Consider the following 7196-nt stretch of genomic DNA (forward strand, 5'->3'; position numbering starts at 1 on the left):
CACAGATGAAGCTGGAGGCCATTATCGTTAGTAAACTAACACAGAAACAGAAAGCCAAATACCGCATGCTCTCACTTATAAATGGGAGTTAAATGATGAGAACACATGAACACATAGAGGGGAACAACAGACACTGGGGCCTATCAAAGGGTAGACAGTGGGAGGAGGGAGCGGATCAGGAAAAATAACTAATGGGTACTAGGCTTAGAACCTGGATAACGAAATATAATCCATGCAGCAAACCCCCGTGACATGAGTTTACCTATGTAACAAACCTACACGTGTCAACCTGAACTTAAAATAAAAGTTAAAAATAAAAATAAATAAATACATAAAAACAAATGTCTGGCCTCATTAAAATTTGAGTTACAACTATGATTCATGAGCAACTTTTGTTGTTAGAGAAAATTATGTATTTTCATAACCGAAGTTGAACTCTAGGCTGTGAAGAAACTAAACCTAAGAGAAGGCTTCACAGTGATGTCTAGAGAGGCTTTAAAAGGTCCTCAAGGAACCTCCTCTTTCCTTTGGTGGGTGTTTGTTGTTCCTTGTGTAGCACTCACTTCCTCTTCTTCTAATGGCTCCTTTACGGCGTGTCCTATCCTCATGGCATGCAGTCTTGGTGGGATGGTCAGCAAAAGTGTCCTATCAAGGACACATGGATCAAGCTACACTTCTCTGTTTCTTAAAAATTAAATATTGAGTAGGATGACAGAAGTATAGGAAATTGTTGGGGTTGATTCTATTTCTCACTCTTTCTCTCTCTTCCTCCCTCTTTCCCTCCATCTGTCTCCTTTTCATTGTGTTAAGTTAGCCAGGAATAGTTTCTATTGCTTGCAACGAAAAAAATCCCAAATGATATATGGCAGTTCATGCATCTCAGTATCTTGTGAATCTAGTTTAACCATCAGGAGGGCAGCCACAAGGGTAAGACAGATGAGGGGAACCTGGACAGAGATACCAAGTTTATAGCTTTCTAGAAAGCTCACTAGAATTTGCAAGTTGCTTCAAAATGGCATATGAGGAAGAGGAAATGGCATATGAGGATAGTGGAAGACCGTATAGAATGGAAAATCCTGCAAACATGTGCCAGTGGAGGCTCTCTTGGGCACTAATTCAGGTTATGAGAAGCATTATGAGAAAGGCACAGCAGTCAGAGGGCAGTACCATGGACAAACTGAGTCACCGCCATGACTCAGGAAAAGGCAGAACAATAAGGTGGAGTCCATACTCTAAGGTGCCGTTCAGGAAATATTTAGGGCAATATAAGATGGATGAGGCAGAGCACCTGGAGTAACCAGCCACAGCCACCAGGGAAGACATGGAAGTATTGGCTGCAGCACGTGCCAGAATTGAGGGCTACTTGCTCAGCCATTGCAGGAGGCTTTCTGTCATTTCTGACCTGGTGTCCTCACAGGCTGTTTTCCCAGAGAGAATGGGGGTGTTCTAAGGGAAATCCAGGTGCCTCAGAGGCTCCTCTGTATCACTGCTGTTACCCTCTATCAACCTAAATAACCAACAGAGAACACCTCTCTAAAAGAAAATAGTGCTTATTCAGGAAAAGGGCATTGCAGTACGGGAGCCATAGTAAACAATGTGTGTATTCAGGGAGGTAAGAAAAATGAAGATGATTACATAATAGTTTTGAGATAATTATCCTTGGCTAAAGGGTCAATAACAAGGGTGACAGCAGTTTGAGTTTGGGCAGGCAGTCGCTGGGCAGATGTTCTCATAGAAATTTTTGGTGTGTGAGTTTGCAATGGCCTCTGTGCAAAGTTGTGTTTTTTTTCAGAGTCTCTTGTGATAGTTTTGGTTATCAAATATTTATGTATGAGAACTCTCTCTCTTTGTAGCCTTTCCCAGCTCTATTTGTCAAGGTTTTTTCAACACAAGTGACTTCATTTTGATTCTGACAACTTTCACACTTCCAATAGCTGGGAAGAGACCCTAATCTCAGGACTCTTCGGGGTCTTCTACAACCTCCATATTCAGACCTACAAACAGCAGGATCTTCCAGGACCTCACATTCTGGAGTAATTGTTTATAAAGGGAATCCATACAGCACAGTCGGCCTGGAATTTGAATTCCTTTCCCCTTTGCCACAGCTGCGAAGCCCAGAGATGCCCAGCAGCCATTTCACAGGGTTGCTGTGAGGATAAATGAGATGTTGCACATAATGCATTTAGCACAGAGTCCCACGCGCATGAAGTGCTCAACAAAGTTAGAGAAAGTGCCAGCAAAGATGCTCACTGACGCAACCAGAGACTGCTCCAATTCCTTCATTGTCACTATCAAAGTCCTGTACACATTCTGTGGAAGAAAAAAGCCTGCTGCTGTGCTTGCACCCCGAGACCATCAAGTGGCCCTAGAAGACTTCTACTGCAGGTGGAGGGGTCAGAAGGGTGGTGGCTGTTGCTTCAAGAAGGGGGAATGGGAGCATCTGGCAGCGACGTCCCTTGAAGCCAAGTGGCAGCTGATTCACACAAATGGTATTTGGATAGAGGTAGAAGGAGTAAGAGAGAAGCCTGCCCCTGCCTCCCAGAAACTGGTTCCTCTCTAATCATCACAGCTGCCATCTTTCATCATCCAGACCTCCCCCAGATGTGGCAGACAACTCACCCACAGAATCTCCTCCAACACCATCAACATGTTGAGACTTTGCTGCCTCTTCTTAGCACTCTTAGGATCTGTGCTCTGGTCCCTTGCGTAAGAGGCAGAGAACAGCAGCAGAAGAAAAGGGGTATGGGGAGTTTAAAAATTGTTTTTGATGCAGCTGGAGAAAAAGATACATTTGACATTTAGGTAGATATAGTATTATGGCAAGATAAAATACTCACGTTTAGAGTAGATCCATGTTCACAGAGAAAAACAAAAATCACAAGTTGCAACAGTTAGCAACACAAGGCTCAATCCCTCCACTTGTACAGTTGCTTCCAGCGAGTCGTGGTTGGGGCAATGTTGGCTCCAGCATCAGGGGTGCAATGATGGACACAATGAAAATTAACTGATTTCATTCAAAGTCAGAATATAACTTCAGCAAAAAAAGTAAACTTCCTTTGGGTATTTGCACTAAATTTTTAAAATACAGAAATTTCCAAAGATATTTTTCTATGCTCATGTCCAGTTGCTTTTTCAACATCAACCAAATTCCACTTGGAAATTGTTCTGCCGTCACATTGCCCCTCCAGAAATGGTCCACAGGAGGTTAGCGGTGCTGAATTCTCAGCTCACTCTTAAAAGTTCCCTGGAGGAACTCTAGCACTCATTTCCAGTGGCTTCATATATGAATCTCATAACAATGTTTACATTTGGTATGTGGATAAGAAAATATTGCTTACCTGGAGTCCCAGACCCTGTGCTAAGCACTTTACAGGTGGTGTCTAATTTTGCATATAACAAATGTGAGAGAAGTTCACATCAGAGAGCTGGTAAGCAGAGAAGCTGGGATTCAAACCTGACCCACTTCTTTGCAAATCTTAGGTGACCTTGACAGAGTTAGCCGAACGTGTTTCCTCATCATGAAGACCCCAGTTTTTATAACTCTCTCTATGTCCACAGTATCTGGCACATATTATTAGAAGCCCCCCTAAAAGTTTATTCTTGTCATTGGTTTTACTTCTTTAAGTAGGACACACCTGAATTTACCTCCCCCTGGTGTATTCCAACTCCATAACCAAAGTGAAGCACTCCACATCTGTAGTTCTCTCTCTAGAATTCTAGGAGTAAGGTTGGAATCTAAAATAGGAGTTCTACAAAAACATAAAATGAACCTTTTTTGTTAGTTACTGAGAGAGCTAACAAAACTTGTTTTGAATTCACATTGCTGTTTGATTGTCACAAGTTTCTTCACAGATTGGGATAAAGGATGAAGAGAAGTAAACTGAATTACTAAGGATGCAACATTAATGGAGAGAGCCAAGTGATGTAAATGGTGGCTGGCCATGAGTGGATCTTGAGTGCCAGTTATCTAGGTATCAGTCTGTCCTGTTTCCCCTCCTCATTCTAGTTGCCAACACAGGCATCAGAGAATCTTTCCAACTCATCCCTGCTCATACCTCATAGCAATCCCCTGAGAATAGACACATTGCTATCCTCATTTTACAGATGAGATAATTGGGTTAGAGGAGCCAAGCAATTTGCCCAAGATCACAGAGCCACTGAGTGGCAAAGCTGGATTACAACCAGCTGCCTCTAAGCCCTTAGACTGGTAACTAATATTCTGTTTTCTAATAAAACCCTAGCCTTTTGTAAAAGATGCACTTTAGGAACATTCCTAAGATAGGTAAGGACCTGCAGAGATTGCATTTCTTATCCTAATGAAACCTAGGCTGAGGGAGACAAAGCAAGGGCCAAACACAATGATTCATCGCCTACCTTGTGAAAGACAACAGTAATTCTAGGTCAAAGTCTAATGAACGGATGTCTGCATAGCAATTAGCAGTGCCGGCACCCTGACTGGCAGTCTTGGCCGAGCAGCTGTGATCGTCATAGAAACTGGACTCCTCTCTCCCCCACATAGAAATTCCACGTGGCTGATCCAGGATGGATTAGGCTGCCAATGACTCTCTTTCTCCCTCAAGCTGGAATCCTGCGCCTTTAACACCTTTCCAGAAAGAGGCAACCCATGGAGGGTCACAGCAAGATGGGATGGTTGTGCCTGGTAGTAAAAATATGTATCACCCTTCATTTCATCCAGCTTTGAAACTTCTGCTAGCAGCTCACACATGCTCCCAAGGGCAGCTCCTCAAATCTGCTAAAGAAAAGTTAAGTAGAATTAATTTTGTTCAATATCTCCCATTTTGTAAGATTCATCATTTTCAGTCAATGACAATATCAATGGAACCAAAAGAATATATACCATTAACATTTCATCTTAATTCTACAAATATCTAAAAGTCTCTGTAATTCCCTTAAAAATAAAAAAAAATCAAGCAATATTAATTTAAGGAGCACTCTAGTCGAGCAATCCATTATATAGAAAATCAATATTATATTACTCCTATTATTTACAGTGTATGGCATTACATTGTAAAACTACCTTATCTTTTACTGGGAAGACAAGGGGTGGAGGATTTGAAGAACCAAAACTTACAGAATTCCTAATGTGAACTGAGCATATTATTTTATCTGCATCTATGGGATTCTTATAGTTATCTCCACCTTGTATGAAAGAACACAAAATTCAGAGAAATTAGATAACCAGTTCTCTGTCTCACAGTGTGAAGCTGGTATTCAAAGCCAGGGCTGTCTGACTCCAAAACCTCTGTTCTTTCTATTCCAAATTTCACATGTATTTATTTTACTTCACATGCATCTGTATCTGGGATTACTCTGTAATACATAAATTATAGAAAAATTTGGCTGGGTGTGGTGGCACATGCCTGTAATCCTAGCACTTTGAGAGGCTGAGGTGTATGGATTGCCTGAGCTCAGGAGATCGAGACCAGCCGGGGCAACATGGTGAGACCCCATATCTACTAAAAATACAGAAAAAAAATTAGCTGGGCGTGGTAGGAATGCCTGTAATCCCAACTACTTGGGAGGCTGAGGCAGGAGAATCACTTGAACCTTGGCAAAGGTTACAGTGAGCTGAGATCACACCACTGCACTCTAGCCAGGGTAAGAGAATGAGACTGCCTCCAAGCTGCACCCCCCCCCACCCCCAGTCACCAATCACTAAATTTAAACTAGCTGGAACCCAACTATTTAAAATATTGAATTAAATGATTCTTCTCTACCATATTTCCATTCTCTGCCACCATCACTTTCTCAGCCTGTAGGGATAACAAATAGTGACAAAACAACTAGGACCTATGATTGTTTTTAATGTTTTAAATTGCCATGAGGTAAAATAATTAGCCCAACTTCCTTAATCGATTCCATTACACTGTTGTAACAAGGATTTCTGATATAAACCCAAAGCATTGTGAGATTTTAAATTATTGAGGAAAGATTCAATTAAGTTTAGGATATCCTACTTGGGCAGGGAAATGTATTCATTTCCCAAAGTTTTTAGGTAGTAAGCTTTAAAAAAAGTTGATTTTTTTTTTTTTTGGTGGGGGGAAGGGACTATCTAGAAAACTCCATCACATAGTTCCTTGACTGTGTAGGTCAGTCTATGTAATTATTAAAAAGAAAACATCATTTCCTTCCCAACACCAAAATTTACCAGCAGATAAAAAGAACTGCCATGGGCAATGAGGCAAAATGCTTGGATTTGAATCCCAGTTCCATCACTAGTCAGCCTTGAGACCAATGGCAAGATCCTACCTCTTTGGCATCAGATGCTGCAGCAATGAAATAATGAATTAGAATAAGATAATCTCCAAGTCCTTGCCTGAGGTGTGCATTTATGAATTCATTCATTCAACAAATATAAATATTTTCATAAATACAATGTTTCAATGTTTTATGATACCATCTTGACATTCATCAATATTACATATTTATTAGGCATAGTGATTACAGAGAAAGACTCAGTCATTTCCAAGGAGCTCCAAGGGGAAATCTGACATTTACACAACTGCCAAAGGTAGCCAAAGGAAAGCAACAATGGTCAGTATGAGCAGGACACTACAGGATTCCCCAAGAATTATTTAACTTTTTCATTATTTCAGTAGTTGTGCTAAAACAAAGGTGATGATCTATGGAACACTCCTTAGCCTCCACACTGGACATGAGATTGTATTTGGTATTTCCTCTGCAGTCCTCCCTTGTGAAAAGCACATATATTCAGAATAGTGACTAAACATAACCATAGGCAAATGACTACATGCTCATAGAGAGTCTACACAGGAGATGTGAACATATATGTACTGAACATTCATACATCAATACCCATCATATTTGCCTTCAATTCAGTGCTATAGCAAATGTTTACTGTGTGTTTGGTGCTGAGTGGGATATAGAGGTAGAAAAGAAAGGATCTTGCCCCTCTAGGAGCACACCACTTATTTCATTTACCAAGGAAAACAGAAATATAAACAATTCCACTAGGTGCAATGACAGTGGTTCTAACAGTAATGCCTCCGGACTGTAGGAAAGGAATACTTAATATTGTCTAAAGAATCTGAGAAGATTTCTCAGAAAAGATAGGACTTTATCTGAGCTCTCAAGAAAGAGTAGGTCTTTGATGGGGCAATGTGTGTGCAAATGTGTATAGACAAGGAAGAAGGCCTAAGCTTTTAAGTAGCAGC

This window comes from Theropithecus gelada, chromosome 1 (genome assembly GCF_003255815.1).
Source record: "Theropithecus gelada isolate Dixy chromosome 1, Tgel_1.0, whole genome shotgun sequence".
In the NCBI taxonomy this organism is placed as follows: domain Eukaryota; kingdom Metazoa; phylum Chordata; class Mammalia; order Primates; family Cercopithecidae; genus Theropithecus; species Theropithecus gelada.